General features: G+C 43.3%; 1 protein-coding gene and 1 long non-coding RNA gene across 4 annotated transcripts in view; one reads left to right on the plus strand and one right to left on the minus strand.

Moving 5' to 3' along the window:
• Ino80c (INO80 complex subunit C) overlaps positions 1–24,538 on the minus strand; it is a 91,614-nt gene that overhangs the window by 60,260 nt on the left and 6,816 nt on the right. The window contains exons 1-2 of one of the 3 annotated variants that reach the window (XM_087592576.1): positions 9,413–9,522; positions 6,291–6,474 (exon numbers count right to left, since the gene is read on the minus strand). The gene's annotated coding sequence lies outside the window, so the exon portion shown is untranslated. 3 annotated transcript variants of the gene reach the window in all.
• On the plus strand, positions 1,277–9,389 carry LOC147999690 (uncharacterized). The gene is made up of 2 exons (XR_015642821.1): positions 1,277–6,998; positions 7,604–9,389. It is a non-coding gene; the product is annotated as an uncharacterized LOC147999690 (long non-coding RNA).

Consider the following 24,538-nt stretch of genomic DNA (forward strand, 5'->3'; position numbering starts at 1 on the left):
AGACAGCCAGGGACGCTCATCCGCTCGCTTTATCCTTTTCATACAGAATACAGGATCCAAACCCAGGGAAAGGTGCCACACACGGCTAGGGTGGCTCATCAGAGCGCAAATAACCTCACAGCTGTGTCCAGAGCATACCAAAGCCCTCGGAGGTGTTCCTGGAAGGAGAAGTTTTAACGAATGATTCCTTCCCTGAGAAATGGCATGTGAGAAAGCCCAGTGTTGTGGTGGTTAGAATTTTCTAAAAATTAGGAAGATTTTAACAGATGAAGAGATAATTTATGGTACCACACTGTAAGAAAGGGTGTTGTGCACTGAGAGGCGTGGAAGCTCTTGCAGTGCAGTAGACGGGAAGTCTCTTGGGCAGAGCATCGAGGGGCATAGGAGCACCTCCCCCATGTTTAGTGACTTTTGCCGTGCAAAGTTGTTCTGCTCGATTCTGGCCGATTGTATAAGCCATACTCATCACTAGGATTAGGCACCAGATGTCGGAGTAAGATGCATATGGTGCTTAGTTTTAACTGTCAGTCTGACACAATCCAGAATCACTAGGAAGGGAGTCTCAAATAAGAGGGTATTCGGGTTGGCTCGTGGACCTGTCTGCGAGGGGTTTTCTTGGTTGGGCTAACTGAGGTGGGCAAACCCACCATGATTGTAAGTGGCACCATTTCTTGAGCTGGGTGCTGCACAGAATGAATAGAAGTGAGCCAGCTAAACATGGGTGGGCATGCACGCATGCATTCTCTGTGCTTGGCTGTGGGCTGGTGGGCATGCATGCATGCATTCTCTGTGCTTGGCTGTGGGCTGGTGGGCATGCACGCATGCATTCTCTGTGTGCTTGGCTGTGGGCTGGTGGGCATGCATGCATGCATTCTCTGTGCTTGTCTGTTGGGAGGGGGGGCATGCACACATGCATTCTCTCTGCGCTTGACTGGACCTGACCAGCTGCTTCAAGTGCTTGATGCCTTGATCTCCCCACAATGACAAAATGTAATCTGGAGTCGTGAGTCAAATAAACCCTTTCCCCCTTATGTTGCTTTTGCCAGGATATTTTATCACAGCCACAGAAGTCCAACTAAGACAGGGATCATGGGTTTGCCTCTGTCTAAATGGTTGCCGCTTGATTGTTAGTGTGTGAGACTCTGGCTGGTATTTCTGGCCTTTTGTCTCTTCAGACGCTGTAGTCATAAAATAACAGTTTTGTTTGGAGGCTAGGCAATCTATTCAGTGGAGTTTTTAATTTTTACTTTTTTAAAAAATTGGATATTTTTTATTTACATTTCAAATGCTATCCCCTTTCCCTCCCCCCAAACTCTCCTTCCCGCCTCCCTGCCCTGAGATTCCCTTACACTAGAGAATCCAGCCTTGGCAGGACCAAGGGCTTCTCCTCCCAATGGTGCCCAACAAGGCCATCCTCTGCTACATATGCAGCTGGAGCCATGGGTCTGTCCATGTGTAATCTTTGGGTAGTGGTTTAGTCCCTGGGAGTTCTGGTTGGTTGGCATTGTTGTTCTTATGGGGTTGCAAACCCCTTCATCTCCTTCAATCCTTTCTCTAACTCCTCCAATGGGGACCCCGTTCTCAGCTCAATGGTTAGCTGTAAGCATTCTAATTTTTACTTTAAATGTATTATTATGTGGTGTGTGTGTGCATGCGTGTGTGCATGTGTATGTGTGTGTGTGTACATGTGAGTCAGTGTGCCATAGCATGATCTTGGAGGTCAGACAAAAACTGTCCTCTAACCTTCTAACTGACCTCCTTAACCTTCTCAAACAGTGTCACTTCCTGATGACTAAGCATACTAAGATACGAGCCCATGGAGCCATTCTTTTTTTTTTTTTTTTTTTTTTGGTTCCCCCCCCCCCCAGCTGGGAACCCAGGGCCTTGCACTTCCTAGGCAAGCTCTACCACTGAGCTAAATCCCCAACCCCCCATGGAGCCATTCTTATTCAATCCACCAGACCCCTGTCAAAACAAAACAAGAAACCCTGAAACTATGCCAGTAAATGCTATCAGGTTCCCTCCTTCCACCATGCACTCCACAGACTGACTTCCTATCACAGGGCTTGCATGGGAAGCTGGTCTCAGGATGACTTTAAACATTGTTATTAGAGATAAAAGTGTATTTTAATAGATACATAGTGTGTAATGTTGGTATTCTGTCTAAGCTCTACCCCACAGCTACCTGGCAACAGCCAGGTATGCTCCGCCCCACAGTTGCCTGGCAACAGCCAGGTATACCTGACTATAAAAGGGGCTGCTTGGCCTCTCCTCGCTCTCTTGCTCTCTCTCTTCTCTTCTCTTCTCTTCTCTTCTCTTCTCTTCTCTTCTCTTCTCTTCTCTTCTCTCCTCTCCTCTCCTCTTCTCTTCTCTGCTCTCTTGTCCCCTTCCCTTTGTCCCTTCTCTCCCCATTCCCCCTTAACTCCATGTGCCTATGGCTGGCCTCCTTTACTTATCCTGGTTCCTGGCACTAGAAGGTCCCCTTTTGGGAACACTAGACTAAAAATAAAGAAAAGGCACAGTTGGTGTATTATCAGGGCAGCATGTAGCAGCCTTCATGAAGTAAACAGACACTGCTAGGCATGTATGCGCGGGTACCATCAGGCATGTATGAGTGGGCTCAGTCAGGCATGTATGAGTGGACACCATCAGGCATGTATGAGTGGGCTCAGTCAGGCATGTATGAGTGGACACCATCAGGCATGTATGAATGGACACCATTAGGCATATATGAGTGGGCACAGTCAGGCATGTATGAATGGACACAGTCAGGCATGTATGAATGGACACTGTCAGGCATGTATGAGTGGACACTGTCAGGCATGTATGAGTGGACACTGTCAGGCATGTATGAGTGGACACCATTAGGCATGTATGAATGGACACTGTCAGGCACGTGGGATGTGCCAACATCGAGGTGTTGGGACCAGATACCTGTTCTTGGGGAGCCTGTAGTCTATAATCCCAATATAGATTGGCAGGCGTGGTAATGAAAGCCCAGAACCCCAGAACTTGGGAGGCAGAGGCGTATAGATCTCCTTGAGTTCGAGGCCAGCCAGGTCCATAGAGTGAGTTCCAGGTCTGCCAGAGCTACATAGTATGACCCTGTGTCTTAGCCTTTGTTCTATTGCTGGAAGAGACAGGTGGCAAGGCAACTCTTATCAAACAAAGCATTTAATTGGGAGCTTGCCAACAGGGCAGGCAGCACGTGGGTCGGTGCGGGAGCGGTAGCTGAGAGGTACATCCCTCTACCCCTCAGTGACACACTTCCTCTAAGAAGGCCGGACCTCCTGAACCTCAAATAGTGAGACTAACATACAGTGTATGAGCCTGGGAGCCACTCTCATTCAAACCACCACCCCCTGTTCCAAAACAAAACAAAAACCCTGAAAATATGCCACTAAATGTTATCAGTTGTTCATAGAAGAAGATCTGGGCAGCCGGGTGGTGGCTGTCCATCCCAACGCTTGACAGGCAGAAGCAGGTGGATCTCCAAGTTCAAGGCCAACTTGGTCTACGGAGTGAATTCCAGAACAAGCAGAACTACACAGAGAAACCCTGTCTCAAAACAAAACAGAGAGAGAGAGAGAGAGAGAGAGAGAGAGAGAGAGAGAGAGAGAGAGCGCAACCAGTTGAGGTTGGGGTTGTTGTTTGGTTTGGCAGGGGGTAGGGGTGATTTTGCCTTTGTTTTGTGAGGTATAATTTGATGACATAGTTAGCCTAGAACTCAATATCAAACTGGTAGCAATCCTCCTGCCTCAGCCTCCTGAGTTCTGAGGTTAAACGTGTGGGCTATCCTGACTGTTTATGGCCAGTTTTTAAAAACAAAAACAAAAACAAAAACAAAAACAAAAACAAAAAAACCCTTGCAGATGGTGTACAGGAGGGAAAACCAAGGAAGACCTTGTGACGTAAGCAGATGTGGAAGACTGCCATTGGGGGATAATTTCAATGTATGTATCCTCCAAAGCACAGCAATGCAGTGATGAGCTCAATTCGTTTTCACAACCTGAACACGCCCATGCAACTGGACATCGTGAACACACCAGGCAACTGGCACCCAGATCTGAAGACAAAGAATTGCCAGACACCCTTCTGACTCCTTCCAACGAGAAGACCACCGGTCACCCCGCATCCTCAGCTCTCGCCTCAGCTAACTCTAATCTTCATTTTGTTAAAAACGCTCTGTCGTAAAAGGACTTTGTTAAAGTATAGGCTTCAGGCATTTAAAGTATAAAATTAAATATGATAGAATACAGAGAACGAACAGTCCTGTCGTCTCTCTGGAGAGACCCCCATGTCCTTCTGTGATTCCTTGTCCACAGATATTGTCTGGTCTCTCTCTATGGATTGTTCTGGTTTCCAGGATTTAATACAGCCGGGACCACACGTCACACGCCTTCTCCCTGGAGGGTGGGAGAGACAGGGTACGCAATTCTAAAGGTAGAGTGTGCTCTGTAACTTTAGTGCCTGGAGCCCTGAGTTCAACCCTTGAACTATATAAACTGAGCATGGTAGAATGCACTCAAAATCCTAGCACTTGAGGTCGAGGCAGGAGGATCAGAAGTCCGTGCTCATCCTTAGCTACAGTGTGCAGCCAGCCTGGAATGCTCGAAACAACCTCAACAGCCTAAAACCAACTGAACAAAACCCTTTCCCCCTGGTCTATTAGCCTAAATTCTTTCACCTAATGCAATGATTTTGAGATCTGTGCTTCTGTGTTTTGGGGCTTGCTCTTTGATGTCGATAAACGATATCCTCACATAGGACTGTACCACTCTTTGTTTGTCTGTGCTCCAGTTGGCAACATTTGGCTCATGGTTAATACAAACAAAGTTGCTACCAACAGAATGTGTAACAAGGTTTTTCAACACACGCTCTCCTTCTTCTTGGGCAAATTCCATGGTCAAATCATCTGCTGGAGTCGTGTTTAAGTTTTGAAGACGCCAAGCTGTCTCGCAAAGCTCTCTGCCATTTTGTAAACTCAGCGGCAGTTTGCAAGAGTGCCAGTTTGGCCACATCCTTGCCAATATTTGATATTATCAGTCTTTTAAATGTGAGTCATTCTAATGAGTGTGTAATCGGATCTCCTTGTGGGTTTTTATTTGCATTTTCCCGATGACTCGTGATGGTAAGCATTTGTACACGTTTTATTAACAATTCCAGACTCTCCTTGTGAGTTTCAGAGAACTTTCCTTTTAAGTGCCACCCTCATTAATAATAAGTGTTCACCGACAGGCTGGCAAGATGGCACCGAGGATAAAGGCACTTACTGATGGGCGACCTGCATTTGATCTCAGGGACCCACATGGCGGAAAGAGAGAATTGACACCCCTAAGTTGTCTTCTTATCTCCGTGTGTACAGCATGCTACATTTGTGTGCCCACACGCATAACTAATGAATAAAATGTAATAAAAAGCTAAGGGTTAGCAAGACAGTTCAGCAGTAAAAGCACTGGCTGCCAAGCATGACAACCTGAGTTTGAGCCCAAGAGCCCACAAAGTGGAATGAGAGAACAGAATTCACTCCGGAAAGTTGTTCTCTGACCTCCACACACACATCGTGGCACATGTGCACCCATACACAGACAGACACACTCACAAAATAAATGCTTGTAATAAGCATGTTTTTTAAAAAAAAATGTTCAGAGCCAAGTGGAAATAATAGATGTGATGTCTCTTGGTAAGAGGTCAATGCAGGCTCTCTAATACCTATGCTACTCTATGCACCTCTTCCCTGGCCCTCTAACATGGTGCCCTTTGCTCCTCCAGCCTTCCCTTTCAGCGGAGATGTTTTCTGTGTACTGTTAGAAAAAGTAGCCCTTCAGAAGCAAGCGACAGCTTCACAGGGCAACCTGGAGAGTGAGGCGATCTGGTCATGTGATAGCTGTCTACCGTGGTTTGAATGAGAATGGCCCCATAGGCTCAAAGATTTGAACCCTGGGTCACCAGGGAGTGGCACTGTTAGATGGTATTAAGGGGTGTGGCCTTGGAGAAAGTGTGTGGTTGAGGTTGGCTTTGAGATTTCAAGAGCCCAAGCCAGGCCCAGTGTCACCCTCTTCCTGCCAGTGGATCCAGATGTAGAACCCTCAGCTGCTTCTCCAGCACATCTCTGCCGTAAGTTGCCATGCTATTATAATAACAATGGACTAAACTTCTGAAACTGTAAGCAAGCCCCAACTAAGTGCTTTCTTTGATAAGAGTTGTATTGGTCATGGTCTTCACAGCAATAGAACACTGACTAAGAGACCATCTCTTTTTTTCTTTTAAACTTACAAATTCAAACTTACCTGGGGGAGGGGGAGGGGTTGAGGGGGTGGCAGCAAAAAAATCTCTGTTTACTGAGGACTTCCAGTGTTAAAGCCGAGAAGTCCTGGGGAAATCAGAATGAACCCGGTCCTCCAGGCCCTTGGTTGCGGAAATGAAGATGATTATTTCCCAAATGTCAGACAGATGGAGCCACATGCTTGAGCTCTGACCAATAAAATCAAAGGAAAACTGACGTATGAATTTCCAGAGTTGTTCACACTGAAGCAAGCCCCCCCCTTCTTCCCAACTCCCAAGTGGTTCAGAAAAGGGGGTGAAAACAGGAAGTATGGGCATGTCATCTTAGGTGATAAGGAGGGAGTAGGCTAATGACAAAGCAAGCTGGACAGGGGGCACACAATGGTAATCCCAGGCATGCTAACGTGGGAGGATGGTGAGCTTGGTGCCAGGGTCTTCCAAGAAAGATCCACGGCCTCAAGAAAGGCGCCAGGTCCATAATATTATGGGATGGCATGCCCAGCTTTTGTGTGTTCTAGGTTGCGTGATCTCCTGTGTCTTGTACCTCCTTTCACAGCTGCCGACTTAAGAGAGCGTGGGAACATAGCCAGGGAGGCTGAGTGGCTTCAGGAAAGCTCAGTGGAAAGAGGGAGGAAAACAAATGCTTATTAAGCACCATGAATGCTGACTATTCAACTACTGGTTTTTGTCTTCTTAAGATATTAAAATTAGGGGTTGGGGATTTAGCTCAGTGGTAGAGCGCTTGCCTAGGAAGCGCAAGGCCCTGGGTTCGGTCCCCAGCTCCGAAAAAAAAGAACCAAAAAAAAAGATATTAAAATTATATATTGTATGTTGTGGGATGGGCATGTGCACATGAGTACAGCGTTTTGGGAGACCAGAGGCACGGGATCCCCTGAAACTAGCACTATAGGCAATTGTGAGCATCCGAACATGACCGTTGGGTTCTCTCTAAGAGCAGAACACACTCTTTTTTTTTTTTTTTTTTTTTTTTGGTTCTTTTTTTTTTTTTTTGGAGCTGGGGACCGAACCCAGGGCCTTGTGCTTGCTAGGCAAGCGCTCTACCACTGAGCTAAATCCCCAACCCGCAGAACACACTCTTAAACACTAGACCATCTCTTCAAACCTCTAATGCTTTTTTCTTTAATTGGGACATTCTATTCACCCTTCACGAAAGAATGCAGCAGGAGAAGTTGTTGAAAAGTAGAAGGAAACAGGAAAGGTAACAAGAATGGCTTGGGATTTTCATTAGGTGCCTTAAATCCCCAACTAACACGTTTGATGTCACTTGGTTATTTTTTGGACCGGGTTCATCAAGCAGGTTGGTGAATGGTTTCAAAAGGCATTAGCATTACTAATCCCTAAAAGGATGTAGTAAGAACTGGTCTGGTTAACGTGTCTAGGTCCAAGTTTTAGGAGATGGTTGTTACATGGTGTAATGGCTATTCCTGGTTGTCAACTTGACTACATCTGGAATGAACTACAATCCAGAAATGGCGGGCACACCTGTGACCCAGATCTTGAGGCTGGAAGACACAGGCTTCTGACACGGATTTTGACATGGGATGGCACAGGTTTTTTTTTCCCACCTACCTTTCTATACGTCCATCCATCTCTCTACCCAAATGCCTATCCATGATGGCACAGTTTTTGATCTAGATCTTGAGGCATAGTGGCCATGAAAAGCTTTGACTCGGACAAGGTAGTACATGCCTTTAATCCCAGAAGACAGAGGTAAGTAGATCTCTGAATTCAAGGCCAGCCTAGGATGGAGCAAGTTCCAAGTCCAGGTGTGGTGGTACACAGCTTTAACCTGGGCCATGCCTTCTTCTGGAAGCCCCCATAAGGACATTGGAAGAAGGAGGACTCACTCTTCTCTGTCTGCTTGCACTTACTTGCCAGCACATCTGTTGGAACTTAATTCTTCGGAATTCTAGCTTATACAGAAGGCCATCTGAGATACCTAGTGGAACTGAGAAACCTCGAGATTCTTGGACTTCCCATTCACAGCTGCCTATTGTTGGGTTAGTTGGACTGCAGACTGTAAGACATTCTAATACATTCCCTTAATATGTAGAGGTGTTCCATTAAGTTCTGTGACTCTAGAGAACCCTGACTGACACAGATGAGTAGATTTGAAAAAAAATGCACACCTACAACAAGGCTATGACAAGAACACACATGGCAGCTCTGCAGACCTCTTCTGGGAACAGCACGTGACATACCTAGATACACTTGGCAGCACATGCATGATAACTTTGCAGACAAGTAGGGGGTGTGGTGTGGTGAGGTGGTTTTGTGTCTCAACTTGACACAAGCTAGAGTCATCACAGAGATAGGAGCCTCAGTTGAGGAAATGCCTCCATGAGATCCAGCTGTAGGATATTTTTTCAACTAGTGATCAATATGGGAGGGCCCAGTCCACATGGGTGATGCATCCCTGGCCTGGGTTCTATAAGAAGGCGAGCTAAACAAGCCAGGAGAAGCAAGCCAGTAAGCAGCATCCTCTATGGCCTCTTTGTTAGCCCCTGCCTCCAGGTTCCAGCCCTGCTTGAGTTCCTGTTCTGACTTCCTCCAATGATAGATGATGATCCGGAAGTGTAGGACAAATAACCTTTTTCCTTCTCAGCTTGCTTTTTGGTCATGGTGTTTTGTCACAGCAATAAAACCCTGACTAAGATCGAGTATTAGAGAGTAGTTAAACCACCATACTCAAGTGGTATGGAATAACAAACATCAACATCTACTTGAGCAGACATTTGAAGAGGTAGGCTTTGACCCGGCTAAACATTTTTATCACTAGAGCTCGGAGTGATGGCTCATGGTTGATACTGCTTCCATTTTCAGCACCAACATCAGGCTCCCAACTACCTATAACTCCAGTTCTGGGAGGACTGATGCCACCGAACAACAGAGTGCATGCTCCCATTCCTGCACTCTCAAGCACAAAATCTGCCCCCGCAGACGTATACGTACATGTAATCAAAAACCTTAAAAAGAAACATCTCCGTCAGGGATAGTGCAGTGGCCATGAAGTTGACAGGTGGCAGGGACCAAGGAAGATAGCTACTTTTCTCATCGCTGCTACAGGACACGTGACAAGAAGTGCCTTAGGGTAAAAAGGACTTACGTGGCTCACAGTTTGAAGATCAGTCCTCCATGGCAGGGAAGGCACAGAACCAGCAGCTTCAACCTCGGTGATAGTGAGAACCTGCAGCTGTGCCCAGAACAGAAAGCAGAAACTGAGTCGGAAGCTGTGGCCAGGCTGTAAACCTCAAGGCCTTCTCCCCACGTGATCCACTTCCTCTAGGTTAGTCCCCACCCCCCAAAGGTTCCACAAGCTTCCCAAAGCCTGCCGCCAGCTTCCACCAGAGTGTCAAGGCGCTTGAGCCCATGGGGCTAGGGCAGGGGGGAAGGAGGGATGGGAGGCAAGGCATTTTCTATCTAAAGCACATCAGTAAATACTAAAGAAGACAGGACCAAAAGCTTTTGACTCAAATCATGAATGTGTGTTTTACACTCCAAATTTTTTCTTTTCTTTTTATTGCATATTTTACTATTTTCAAGTGTTAGACCCTTTCCTGGTTCCCCCTCCTGAAAACCCCTATCTCATCCTCCCTCCCCTTACTTCTGTGAGGGGGCTCCCCCAGCCACCTACCCATGCTTGCCTCCCTGCTCTGGCATTCCCCTACACGGGGGCATTGAGCCTTCACAGGACCTCTCCTCCCATTGATGCCCAACAAGGCCATCCTCTGCTACATATGCAGCTGGAGTCATGGGGCCCTCCATGTGTACTCTTTGGATGGTGATTTAGTCCCTAGGAGCTCTGGGGGCGGGGTCTGGTTGGTTGATATTGTTGTTCTTCCTATGGGATTGCAAACCCGTTCAGCTCCTTCAGTCCTTTCTCTAACTCCCCCTTTGGGGACCCCATGCTCAGTCCAGTGGTTGGCTGCTAGCAACCCCCTCTGTATTTGTCAGGTTCTGGCAGAGCCTCTCAGGAGACAGCTAGACCAGGCTCCTGTCAGCATGCACTTCTTGGCATCCACAATAGTGTCTGGTTTTGGTGTCTACATATGGGATGGATCCCCAGGTGGGGCAGACTCTAGATGGCCTTCCCTTCCATTTCTAATCCACACTTTGTCCCTGTGTTTCCTCCTGTGAGTAGTTTGTTCCCCTTCTAAGAAGGACCGAAGCATCCATGCTTTGGTCGTCCTTCTTCTTGAGCTTCATGTGGCCTGTGATTGTATCTTGGGTATTCCAAGCTTTAGGGCTAATAACCACTTATCATTGAGTGCATACCATGCGTAGTTTGTGTGTGTGTGTGTGTGTGTGTGTGTGTGTGTGTGTGTGTGAGATTGGGTTACCTCACTCAGGATGATATTTTCTAGTTCCATCCATTTGCCTAAGAATTTCATGAAGTCATCATTTTTAGTATCTGAGTAGTACTCCATTGTATAAGTGTATCACATTTTCTGTATCCCTTCTTCTGTTGAAAGACAGCTTCTGGTTATTATAAATGACACTGCTATGAACATAGTGGAATATGTAACCTTGTTATAGGTTGGAGCATCTTTTGGGTATATGCCCAGGAGTGGTATAGCTGGGTCCTCAGATAGTACTATGTCCAATTTTCTGAGGAACCAGCAGACTGACTTCCAGAGTGGTTGTACCAGCTTGCAATCCCACCAACAATGGAGGAATGTTCCTCTTTCTCCACATCCTTGCCAGCATCTGCAGTCACCTGAGTTTTTGATCTTAGTCATTCTGACTGGTGTGAGGTGGAATCTCAGAGTTGTTTTGATTTGCATTTCCCTGATGACTAAGGATGCTGAACATTTCTTTAGATGCTTCTCAGCCATTCGATATTCCTCAGCTGAGAATTCTTTGTTTAGCTCCGTGCCCCATTTTTGATAGGGTTATTTGATTCTCTGGAGTCTAACTTCTTGAGTTCTTTGTATATACGGGGTATTAGCCCTTTATTGAATGTAGGACTGGTAAAGATCTTTTCCCAATCTGTTGGTTGCTTTTTTGTCCTAATGACAGTGTCCTTTGCCTTCCAGAAGCTTTGCAATTTTATGAGGTCCCATTTGTCAATTCATGATCTGCCATTGGTATTCTGTTCACGAAATTTTCCTCTGTGCCCATGTGTTCAAGGCTCTTCCTCACTTTTTCTTCTATTAGTTTGAGTGTATCTGGTTTTATGTGGTGGTCCTTGATCCACTTCGTACAAGGTGATAAGAATGGATCACTTTGCATTCTTCTACATGCTGACCTCCAGTTGAATCAGCACCATTTGTTGAAAATGCTATCTTTTTTCCACTGAACGGTTTTAGCTCCTTTGTCAAAGATCAAGTGACCACAGGTATGTGGGTTCATTTCTGGGTCTTCAATTCTATTCCATTGATCTACCTGCCTGTTTCTGTATCAATACCATACAGTTTTTCTTTTTTATCAGTATTGCTCTGTAATAACAGATTGAGGTCAGGGATGGTGATTCCCTCAGAAGTTCTTTTATTGTTGAGTATAGTTTTTGCTATCCTGGGTTTTTTGTTATTCCAAATGAATTTTCAAATTGCTATTTCAAACTCTATGAAGAATTGAGTTGGAATTTTGATGGGGATTGCATTGAATCTGTAGACTGCTTTTGGCAAGATGGCCATTTTTACAATATTAATCCGGCCAATCCATGAGCATAGGAGATCTTTCCATCTTCTGAGATCTTCTTTGATTTCTTTCTTCAGAGATTTGAAGTTCTTGTCATAAAGATCTTTTATTTGCTTGGTTAGAGTCACATCAAGGTATTTTATATTATTTGGGACTATTGTGAAGGGTGTCTTTTCCCTAATTCCTTTTTTTGCCTGTTTATCCTTTGAGTAGAGGAAGGCTACTGATTTATTTGAGTTAATTTTATACACAGCCACTTTGCTGAAGTTGTTTAGCAGGCTTAGTAGTTCTCTGGTGGAACTTTTGGGGTCACTTAAGTATAAGGTATACTGTCATATCATCTGCAAATAGTGATATTTTGACTTCTTCCTTTCCAATTTGTATCCCTTTGACCTCCTTTTGTTGTCTGATTGCTCTGGCTAAGACTTCAAATACTGTATTGAATAAGTAGGGAGAGAGTGGGCAGCCTTGTCTAGTCCCTGATTTTAGTGGGATTGCTTCAAGTTTCTCTTCATTTACTTTGATGTTAGTTACTGCTTTGCTGTATATTGCTTTTACTATATTTAGGTATGGGCCTTGAATTCCTGATCTTTCCAAGACTTTTAACATGAAGGGGTGTTGAATTTTCTCAAATGCTTTCTCAGCATCTAATAAGATGATCTTTAGATTTTTTTCCTTTAAGTTTGTTTATATAGTGGATTACATTGATGGTTTCAAGTATATTGAACCATCCCTGCATATCCCAGATAAAGCCTTCTTGATCATGATGGGTGATCATTTTGATGTGTTCTTGGATTCAGTTTACGAGAATTGTATTGAGTATTTTTGCATGGATATTCATAAGGGAAATTGGTCTGAAGTTCTCTTTGTTGGGTCTTAGTGAGTTTTAGGTATAAGCATAATTGTGGCTTCATAGAAGGAATTCGGTAGTGATCCATCTGTTTCAATTTTGTGGAATAGTTTGGATAGTATTGGTATGAGGTCTTCCTTGAATGTCTGAGAGAATTCTTCACTAAACCCATCTGGTCCTGGCCTTTTTTTGGTTGGGAGACTTTAATGACTGCTTCTATTTCTTTATGGTTATGGGACTGTTTAGATTGTTTATCTGATCCTGATTTAACTTTGGGACCTGGTATCTGTCTTGAAAATTGTCCATTTCATCCAGATTTTTCAGTTTTGTTGAATATAGGCTTTTGTAGTAGGATCTGATGATTTTTTAATTTCCTTGGTTTCCTTTGTTATGTCTCCCTTTTCATTTCTGAATTTGTTAATTTGGATACACTGTCTGTGTCCTTTGGTTAGTCTGGCTAAGGGTTTATCTATCTTGTTGATTTTCTCAAAGACCCAGCTCCTGGTTTGTTGATTTTCTGTACAGTCCTTTTTGTTTCTACTTGGTTGATTTCAGCCCTGAGTTTGGTTATTTCCTGCTGTCTACTCTTCTTGGGTGTATTTGTTTCTTTTTGTTCTAGAGCTTTCAAGTATGCTGTCAAGGTGTTAATATATGCTCTCTCTAGTTTCCTTTTGGAGGCACTCACAGCTATCAGTTTTCCTCTTAGCACTGCTTTCATTGTGTCCCTTAAGTTTGTCTTCATTTTCATTAAATTCTAAAAAGTCTTTATTTTTTTCTTTATTTCTTCCTTGACCAAGTGATCATTGAGTAGAGCATTGTTCAACTTCCATGTGTATGTGGACTTTCTGTTATTGAAGACCAGCCTTAGTCCATGGTGATCTGGTAGGATGCATGGGATTATTTCAATCTTCTTGTATTTCTCGAGGCAGACCTGTTTTGTGACCGATTATACGGTCAAGTTTGGAGAATGTATCATGAGTTGCTGAGAAGGTATATTATTTTGTTTTAGGATGAAATGTTCTGTAAATATCTGTTAAATCCATTTAGTTCATGGGTTCTGTTAATCTCACTGCGTCTCCATTTAGTTTCTGTTTTCATGATCTGTCCATTGATGAGAGTGGAGGGTTGAAGTCTCCCACTATTGTTGTGTGAGATGCAATGTGTGCTTTGAGCTTCAGTAAAGTTTCTTTTATGAATGTGGGTGCCCTTGTATTTGGAGCATAGATGTTCAGAATTGAGAGTATAAAGTGTCCTTCCTTATCTTTTTTGATAACTTTTGATTAAAAGTAGATTTTATTTGATATTAGAATGGCTACTCCGATTTTTAAGACAGACCCCTATCCAATTAGTTGGGAACTGGGAGAGGGTGGGGCAGCAGTTAAGAGCACTTGCTGTTGATCATGCAGAGGAAGGACCTTGGCTCAGTTCTCAGCTATCATACACTAGAGCCTCTTTAACTCCAGTTCCAGTGATCTGACCCATCTCATGACCTCTGCAGGCAACAGGCATGTGGTACTTATTCATACTTGTAAATCATAAATACAGTCCATACAGAGAGTGGGAACTTTCTGATTCTTTTATTCCTGACTGTTATAGAATATCACAGAGTTTTGTGTGACTTAGTATCCAATAGCTAAAGCTCATCAAAGTGAACGAAGACTAAGCCCTGGACAAATGATACCGTGAATCTGAGTAGATCTTAGGAATTTATACATTTTTCAAATATACCTTATTTGAAACCCATGTTGTTACTTATCTAAATTTTTGAGAAGACTGTCGTTGAAGAGTTGGCAAAGACATAGTAGTTATCTGTAGTCTCTAAGTCAGCTTTAGCTAGTCTTTAGCAAAAGTAGACCTTTATAACCTTAATTTTTAATTACAACCTTAGAATTTTATCATCATACAAAAATCCATAACAATTCAATTCTAGAGATCTGCTGTAGTTGCCTTAATCCAGACGGGAGACAGTGATGAGCAGGAGTCACGGACTGAGACGTTTTATAAGTGCGGCACATGACATGGACTCTCTAATCTTAGCAAAGATGGCTGTCAGTCACAGGTTGCTTCTGTACTAAGGTCAATCAAGATGGAGGCAAGTCAAATGGTTGTTATTTAAAACATCTATTTTCTTAGTTCTATTTTTTTATATGAGAGTTGAATTCAAGTTACACGCACATCCTAAGTAAGAGTTAAATCACATAAAATATGCTGTAGCAAATTAACATTACCCATGTATAGATTTTTAATTATAGGCCCTTAGTTGCAAGTTTAAAGCCAAATTTTGTTACGGATTTTATAGATTTTTTTTTCTAAACTGCATTCAGTGAACTCACACATCCTGAGACAGAGTTTATAGAGACAAAAGATGTTTAAGAGTGGGAAGCAAAGAGCATAGAGCAGAGCACATTTAGGTCCAAGAGATGTGGGGGTCATTTGCTTTTGCGGTGGAAGTTGTTATGCCTTGTGAGCATTTGGGAATCAGTGTGCCAATTTTTGGCCATTGATCTGTGCTGAGGCCAAGCTGTTCATAGTCCAAGGAGGAGAGAGACAGGGTTGAAAAGGAAACTCCACTGGAGGGAATTTGTCCGAGTTCCAAGACGGGGCCGAGAGCAGAAGCTACAGGACTGGAGAGGGAGGAGCCTCCTGGCACACAGCAGTGTGGCTTTTGTAGCAGGAGGGTGGCCAGCCAGGTGTCTTGGGAGGGTGTAGAATAGAAATTGGAGAGACACTTATGTTATAGACAAGGTGAGGACTGGTTAGAGCACATGAGAGAAGTAGCTGAGAAGTTGGACTCTAAAATTTGGGATCAAATTTGACGGATGGCCGAAGCCAGCAGAAACAAACGATCCAGACATGCCTTAGAGGGAGTCAGATCAGCAGCTTGGATCAAAGAGGCAGAGGTCCTCAGGAGAGAACTGGTATATGCTAATCCCATGGTTTTGGCACCAGGTGACTGAAAAAAGAAATAAAATGGAGGATGTGACATGTTTCTAGTGTAGTCTGGCAGTTATAGCGGCTAGGGATGTTTATTGTAGATAAGAGGGTGAACGTAGCCAGAGACATCTGGAGAGTCCAGAGTGAACATGACCCTGAGCTGGGTCATATGAGGAGAGGGGTTGGGAAGGAAGATCCAGGAAAGAATTAAGGGAAAGGGTAGGTAACCAGAAGGGTCAATAACCAAAATGTCTAGATTATTTAGGGAAGGACAGGCCAGCTCCTGGGCTGGAAATGTTTAGGATAGTAGACGGGGTATGCCAGCCATGTCCTATAATGGGTAGGGACTGAAGGATTCTGGGAGAACTTGGTGGTCATGTCCACTTTGATATGTTAAGTAGGCTCCTTAGTTAGTCATTTGTCCTGGGTTTAAGACCTAGCAGACATAAAACAAAATAAATGAGTCGAAAGAAAAAGAATCAGATGTGTTAGTGTTAAGAAAGCAACTAGGGCTGTGTGGTGGAGGTGCACCCAGAAGGCAGAGGCAGGTGGATTTCTGGGAGGTCAAGGCCAGCCTGGTCTACAGAGGGAGTTCTAGGATAGCCAGGGATACACAGAGAAACCCTGTCTTGAAGGCAGCCTGAAAATGAGTCAATGTGGCACAGCTACAGCATTCAGGCTGACCACACTGGAATGACAATGTCAGATCAAAGAAGCTAAAGCAAGCTCTACTAGCAACATACACAGCCTGACGCCATAGCGCAGCCTGACGCCATAGCACAGTGTTACGCTATAGCATGAGAGCTGACATGGCGCAGCTCGGGCAAGACTTAGGCTTAGGGAGGTTTGGAACTGGTGCCTTGGTTGTGTTACACTATGACACTCTGGCATTAAGTCCAAGCAGAGGCTTCTGCTGGCTTTTCCCCTTCACCCTCTCTCTTATCTGACTGTACACTTGCTCCTCTTTAGCTCAGCATCCCATTCCGGTTGCTTGGCCTGGTACTTTGGCTCTTCCTGTTTCTTTCTGCTTTGGTTATACCCTCTTCCTGACTTGTGACGGGTGTCCAGGATGCTGAAACCATAAAAACCTGGAGGGTGAGGAGCGGGTGTCCTGATGTCCCAAGCACTTCCTTCAGAAGAGGTGTCCTTTCCAGCTCTCTGAAAGAAGGTCCTTGAAATGTGACTCAGTAACTCTATTTTTTTTTAAATCTGTATCACAAACGTTGCTAACTAGGCATGGTAGTTCAATGCCTGTCTTCGCAGCAGTAGGGAGGCTGAGGCAGGGGATCATGAGTTTGAGACCAGTCTGGGATACATAGTGAAATCATTTCTTTAAAAAAATATTAATTAATTTAAAAAACAAAGACAGTTTTGGAAAATAAAAATTATAGTAGTATAATATAGTTCTAAATTTTCAGAACTAGACAGATGATCAGTTTTAAAAGGTGTGAGGGTTGGGCATGCAATATGTACCTTTAACCTTAGTACTCGGAGGCAGAGGCAAGAGGATGTTTGTGAGTTCAAGGCTACCCTCATCTACAAAGCACATTGTAGGCCAGCCAGGGCTACACATTGAGTCTCTCTCTCTCTCTCTCTCTCTCTCTCTCTCTCTCTCTCTTTCGTTTTTCAAGACAGACTTTCTCAAGAGATCTTCCTGCCCTGCCTCTGCCTCCCAAGGGCTGGGATCAAAGGCATGTACCACAACTGTGGGGTTAGAAACATATTTCAAACAAAACAAAACAAAAAGTTGACAGTGGCTGGTGAGGTGGCTTAGTGGGTAAAGATGCTTAGTTGGTAAGATGCTTACCAACATTAGTGACTTGAGTTTAATCCCCAGAATTTACACAGTGGAAGGAGAAAATTGACTCCCCAAGGTTGTCCCTTGACCTCCACAGTTATAGCATGCACATCACACACACACACACACACACACACACACACACACACACACACACAAATAAGGAGTATAAATTAAAGAGATGCCTTAAACAATAACGTCATCTAACTACTCCGAGTGAACATGCATAGACTATAACTTTAAATACCTCTCCTCCAGAGAACAACCGAAACCCTGAGTAACATTTGAAATACACAATTGGAAAAATGCATCAAAGAGTTTGCAAGGCAGTAAAGAGGGTTGCTGTGACAAAAATAGAATAAAAGTTGAGATCCAAATAAGAAAGTTAGCCTCAGGGTTGTCTCTAACTTTGAGGCATCTGGTCAACCTTGTTGAGCTTGAGTTTTCACTGGATGGACGGCACTGCAGGGTATGACAAACAAAGCTAAAATCGAAAGCCTGCCTCAAGTTTCAGAGTGTAAAAGGATATGCCTTGCATAAAGTTGAGGACCTCAAGGGACACATCTTTGAAGGAATGATAGACTGCAAATGAGTTCACCCCAAAGAAAAAAACAACAAGGAAACTTGTCTGTCTTAAATCTGCCATGGAGTAGAGCCCCAGCTGGTATATAATCCTCGACAGGATTACACATATGGGTTTTGGCCTGAATTCAAACTACCCAGGAGGTTTTGAAAACCCCAGCCTGAAAATTGAAAGTAGCCTCAGGCACCCACAGAAGCAAGCCAGATCTTTTTATGAAAGAAGATGCCTTGAAGTCAGGTTTCAGGGAACTCTCAAGTATTGAGGCAAACAATGAGGTAATAAAAGTAAGAGTTAGACAATAGCAGATTCCATTCACATAGATTTCACTCAATGCACTTGTCAAGTAGGAAATGGGTTTACTTACTCTGTATACAGAAATAAAAAGGAAGCAAACTGACTACAGACAAAAACGCTAGTTAGAATACTCAGCAGAACTGTAAAGTTAAAACAATATTAAACTTTATTATTTATTATTGGCTCTGTGGAGTGGGGTATAATGTATAATTCTAGAAGGACAAAAGGAAAGCCTAGAGTGAATGAACTAAGTCTATTTTATATGTTGAAATGTAACAATAGTTCAAGAGCCAGGCGAAAGGACTCACGACAGGATTCTCTGTGCTTTGAATCTCATTAATAACAGTGGAGTTACAATTACTTGTTCTGATTCTGTCGGGTGGGAGTTAGGAATTCCCCCCACCACCGTGGTGCCACCACTCTCTACTTAATGTTAATATTCTTCTAGCCTGTTCCAAAATTGTCACCTAAAACATATTTCGATTTTTGTCATCCTTTTGGAATGAGTGTTCCTACTAGAAGTCTTACTGATCTATCTGAAAATATTTTTTTAAACTGGTGGAACTATGACTGGATTGACAAAGAGAAGAAGGGGAGGAATAGGACCAAAAGCAGCAAGGGAAGAAAAGATCAGAGTCAACCTTTAAGAAACAAAAACAACTTAAGGACAGGACCGTCATATACTAACATGTCAGGTGAACAGAAGGCAATGAACCAAATGTTAGCAAGAAGGAGATTATCTATACTGACTCAAACCAGGTTGGTAATGGAGGTCTGTCTCCTGAGAGCACCAAGAGGCTACAGCAGGAAGATCTCAAGTTCAAAAGATCTTAAGTTCAGAATTAGTCTTAGGTACAGGATAAATTGAAGACTGGCTTGGATAACCTAGTGAGAGCATGTTTCAAAAATAAAAACTTAAAAGGAGGGCTGCGTAAAACTCAGGGACAGAGCTCTTGTCTAGCACTATACTCTAGGTTCAGTCCCCAGAAACACACACACACACACACACACACACACACACACACACACACACACGAACACACACAGTGGGGGGAGAGGAGGGGAAATAATAGACTAATAATGGTCTAGTAAGTATAACAAAGTTGCATAGTTTGGTACCAATTTATGTTCAACATGAGCAATCATAAGCTAAAAATATAAATTTGACAAACTTGCATGTATAAGATCAAAAGGAATTAAATGCTTAGAAATATATTTTCTTTTGTGGTGCTGGTCTGTAATCCAGGACCTCATGCTTGATAGGCGAGAGCTCTACTACTGAGCTACATTCTCAACCCTAGACGCATGTGTTTGTTTGTTTTTTGAGGCAGGGTCTTTCTTCATAGCCCTGGCTGGCCTGAAACTCACCATGTACAACTGGTTGGTCTCGAACTCAGTGAGATCTGCCTGACTCTGCCTCTGAGTGTTGGCAGTAAAGTCATGCACCACCACAACCAGCCCTAGAAATACATTTTTAAAAGAAGTGCAAGACCTGAACACTGAAAATTGCAGGAGAGCACTAAAAGAAATTAAAGGAAATCTAAATAAATAGAATGACAGACTATGTTCATAGACTGGGAGGTTGCTGTTAAAATACAAAGATCTCCTAACTGGTGTACACATTTAAAACAACCCCTATCAAAATCTTAGTAACCATGACCCATTAACCCAAAAATTTACAAAGAGATGAAGATATGCAGAATAGTCAAAGTATCCTTGAAATGACTCACAAATTTCAAATCTCATTGCAGGGGTACAGTAACAACACAGTGTCGTACAAAGAGTAGAAACGGAAAATAAAATTAAACTACATTTAATCTACAAATAACCCATTTGTATTTATTGCTTTGGTGGGCAGGGACCAAGGATTAAATACAGTGATTTGGGCATGAGCACACATTGTACTGCTGAGTTACACCCCAATTCCATTGGTGTTTATAACTGAATCAGCAGTTATATTCTTTTCAACACATAGTTCTGGAACAGTACATAGTCACATGGGCTTATTGACTGAGAAACCAATGTCAAAGGTAAAAGTAGACAGAGAAAGACTCTGGAATAAACATAATATTGGGGAGGGGTTTAGGTGTGATCTGGCCCTACAAATAGCACAGATCACCAGGCTATTAACTACACCCCCTTCCAGTCTTCTGGGCGGAAAACAGGTATACATCCCTTTCATTGAAGAGACAAGCCTGGGTGTATAACATTGCTGGTTTCTCTGGTGTTAATCTGTGTATACAAGGACCTCGTGCCCTCAACAGTAGATAAACTAGGCTTCATTAAAACTGGAAGCTTTGGAGCCCAGGGAGATTTTTCAATAGACAAAGCACTTGTCATGAGAGCCTGAGATCTGGGGTTTAGATCCCCAGTATCCACATAAATGCCAGGCAGAGATAATGAGACACCTACAATCCCGAGAGGTAGAGACAGGGAATCCCCAGAGCAAACTAGACAAGCCGACTCGATGAGCTCTGAGTTCAAGTGCGTGACCCTACCACAATATGTAAAGCATAGAACAATTAAGGAAGATGTCCTAAATCGATCTCTGGCTTACACTTATGTACAAACACACATACAATTCACATGTGTACTCCTGGGCATGTGAACACACAATACATGCCCAAACAGGACACACATACACAAAAAGGTAAAAAATAAATAAATTTTAAATCTTTATGTTTTAATCTGAGCTATCCCCCCAGGATATCCTGATTTAAATACCCAATGTCAGCATGCAGCGATGTTTTGAAGACTGAGAAGCCCTGAGGAAGTGGGGCCAGTCTGGTAGAAATAGTTCACTAAGTTCACCATCTTTGAAAGGTGATATCTACCCACTTCTGGTTTTCACCAGAGCTGTCTATATTCTGGTGAATGCATGTGAACAAGTAGTACCAGACTCCTATCACCATGACACCATGGGCCCTTGCTGCCTTGTCTCCTTCATTATGTTAGTCTGAAACCCCCACAAAAACCATGAACCATGAGTCAATTCTCCCTCCATTAAGTTGCTTCTGTCATGTGCCTGGTCACATAAATATAAAAGGTAATTAACACAAAACATAAACGTGATAAGGGGATTTGTGTGCAGACTCTATACAAAGTCTCCTATAACTCAACAATGCAGCCATTGCTTCTGGTTACTGTTCTTGTTGCTGTGGTCCAGTGGAACAACGTCAAAGAAGATGGTTTACTTTGGCCAACAGTTCAGAGAAACACAGGCCATCCCAGTGGGAGGGCTGGTCACACTGTACTTGCAATCAGAACACAGGAAGAGGTGAACGGGCGAGGCTCAGTTGGCTTTCTCCTTTTCTCAATCTAGGACGACAGCCTTTGGAATATTTTGGAATATGCTTGCCCACATCCTGGGAGGATCGTCTCTCCTTACTTAATCCTTTCTTGAGTCAGCCTTACAGTTGTACCCAGAAGTATGTTTCCAGAGTAACTCTTAATCCACCAAGTTGACAAGGGAGAGTAACCATCACATGAGTCAATTTAAAAAAAAGGTAAGAGGGCATTAGAGAGATAGCGCAGAGGCTAAGAGTAGATTCCACGGTTGTAGAGAACAAGTTTGTTCCCCAACATCTATATCGAGTTGCTTACAACATCTATACTCTGGCTCCAGGGGACCTAACACCCTCTCCTGGACTCCATGGGCAGAGTTTATATGCATATATCCATTCCCTCAATTTAAAAATAAAACAAGACTTTTAAAAATAAAACATTTGATTAGAGCTTTAGTTAAGGAAATACAGAAGTAGCCAATCACCTCATGAGAGATACTCAGCATCATTAGTCACTAGGGAACTTGAAGATACACCCACCCCACGCCCATTACGATGTAGCTGTACTGCGAAGGATGGAGATGATAAATACTGGCAAGGATGCAGGGAAACCGGATCCCTCGCGCACTGCTGGTGGGAATGCTCGATCATGCAGCCGGGTTGGAAAACTATTTGGCAGCCCCCCAAGTGATTAAACATAGAGTTACCATATTATCCAACAATCCTGCTCCTATATATAAAATAACCAAGGGAATTGAAAACATATGTTCACACAGAAACTTGTACACGAACGTTCACAGCGGCGTAATTCATAACAGCTGAAAACCAAAAGCGTCCCCCGAGTCTATCAACTGACTGGTGAACAGAAAGGTCATGTCAATTGTGGCACATCCAATGGGACGGCATTCTGCCTCAGTATGGATTGGAATACTGATTTGGTGTGGAGAAAGCTTGAATGTATCACCCCAGACACCAAAGGCTGTATTCTAGAGATGTCTGCCTACATGAGATGTCCAGAAAAGACAGACTTATAGAAATAGGGTTGATAATTTCCAAGGGTCGTTGGGTCAGAGGAACAGGGAGACACATGATGACCCCAAAGTTTCTTTCTGAACTTGTGACAGTGTTCTAGGCATGGATAGTGGTCATGGACACATAACCTGTGAATTTACTAAGAGTGGGCTTTTAAAAGGGTTAACTTTCTGGTATGTGATTATACCATAATAAATAGTTGTTATAAAAGCAATAATTGATGTAAAACAGTGGTTCTCAACCTTCTAAATGCCGCAACCCTTTAATACAGTTCCTCATGTTGCAGTGACCCCCAACCATAAAATTATTTTGTTACGGGGCTGGGGATTTAGCTCAGTGGTAGAGCGCTTACCTAGGAAGCGCAAGGCCCTGGGTTTGGTCCCCAGCTCCGAAAAAAAGAACCAAAAAAAAAAATTATTTTGTTACTATTTCATAGCTCTAATGAATTGTAATGTAAGTATCTCATATTCAGGATATATGATACCCTGCCAAAGGAGTCCAAACTCACAAGTTGAGAACTGATAATATACATATATATATGCATATACATATATATGTCTATATATCAATCTTAGTGAATGCATTAAATCACTTGAAATAATAAACTAGAATATAAATATGAGGATATTTATACATATCTGGATACAACCCAGAGCAGAATATAAAGAAGATTACAGTAGTTAAAAGTCATTGAGGACAGATGGGAACACTTTACATAGGCCTGTCTAATCAGTTTCAGAAGGAAACAAACAAGAGGTCATACCAGGTGATGGATATTGATTGCTTCTCAGAATAACTTAGTAACCCCCCCATGTGTGTGATGTTCTATATTGTATGTATACATATGTGTTTGTGGGTGTATGCATGCATGTGCGCATGTGTGTAGGCCAGAGATCCCTGTTGGGCGTCTTCTTCAATTGCTCTCCATCTTATATTTTGAGACAGGGTCTCTCATTGAACCTGGAGTTTGTGTTTTGAGAGATTAGCTGGCTGGCAGGCAGGCTTCCTAGATGCTGCTATTACCCCATGCCTGAAATACTGGGGTTACAGTCGCACACAGCCAGATCTGAGTTTTTTTGTTTTTTCTTTTTTTCCGGAGCTGGGGACCGAACCCAGGGCCTTGCTCTTCCTAGGCAAGCGCTCTACCACTGAGCTAAATCCCCAACCCCAAGATCTGAGTTTTAAGAGGGTCCCAGGTCTGCAGATTCAGGTCCTCGTGTTCCTCACACTTGTGTATCAAGCACATACCAACCACTAAGCCATCTCCCCAGCAGCTAGGCTCATGCATTCATGAAATTCGGGAAGCAGGAAAAATCTCAAGAAGAATTCTTAAAGAAAAGAAAAGAAGAAAGAAACCTCTTAGGCCTACCAAAACCATCTCCAGAACACCAAGACCAAACTGGAGCTCTTTAAAAAGCTGGTTGGATGACTTGGCAAGCAACAAGAAGGAACAAATTATAAACATCCCCTCCACAGTTTGAATAGATTTGGTGAACATTAGGCTGAATTGGGGTGGGAGGGAGCCATTCCCCAAAGGTCACTGGCAGTGCATTAGCATATTAAGGAAGCCACAAATGATGTCACACACTGAGTGGCTTAAATAACAAACGTATTCTCTCACAATCTGGAAGCTATAAGTCCCAGATCGAGACTTAGCAGAGACAATTTCTAGCAAGGGCTCTTCCTGTCTTGCAGATAGCTACCTTCTTACTGAGTCTCCCCCACAGAGTGAGTGTGTGAGAGCCTTCCTGAGGTTTCACCATGTAACTTTAATTATTACGTAAAGTCAAATTGGGGGCTAGGGTTTCGACATCTGG

This window comes from Rattus norvegicus, chromosome 18, assembly GCF_021556685.1.
Source record: "Rattus norvegicus strain SHRSP/BbbUtx chromosome 18, alternate assembly SHRSP_T2T, whole genome shotgun sequence".
In the NCBI taxonomy this organism is placed as follows: Eukaryota; Metazoa; Chordata; class Mammalia; order Rodentia; family Muridae; genus Rattus; species Rattus norvegicus.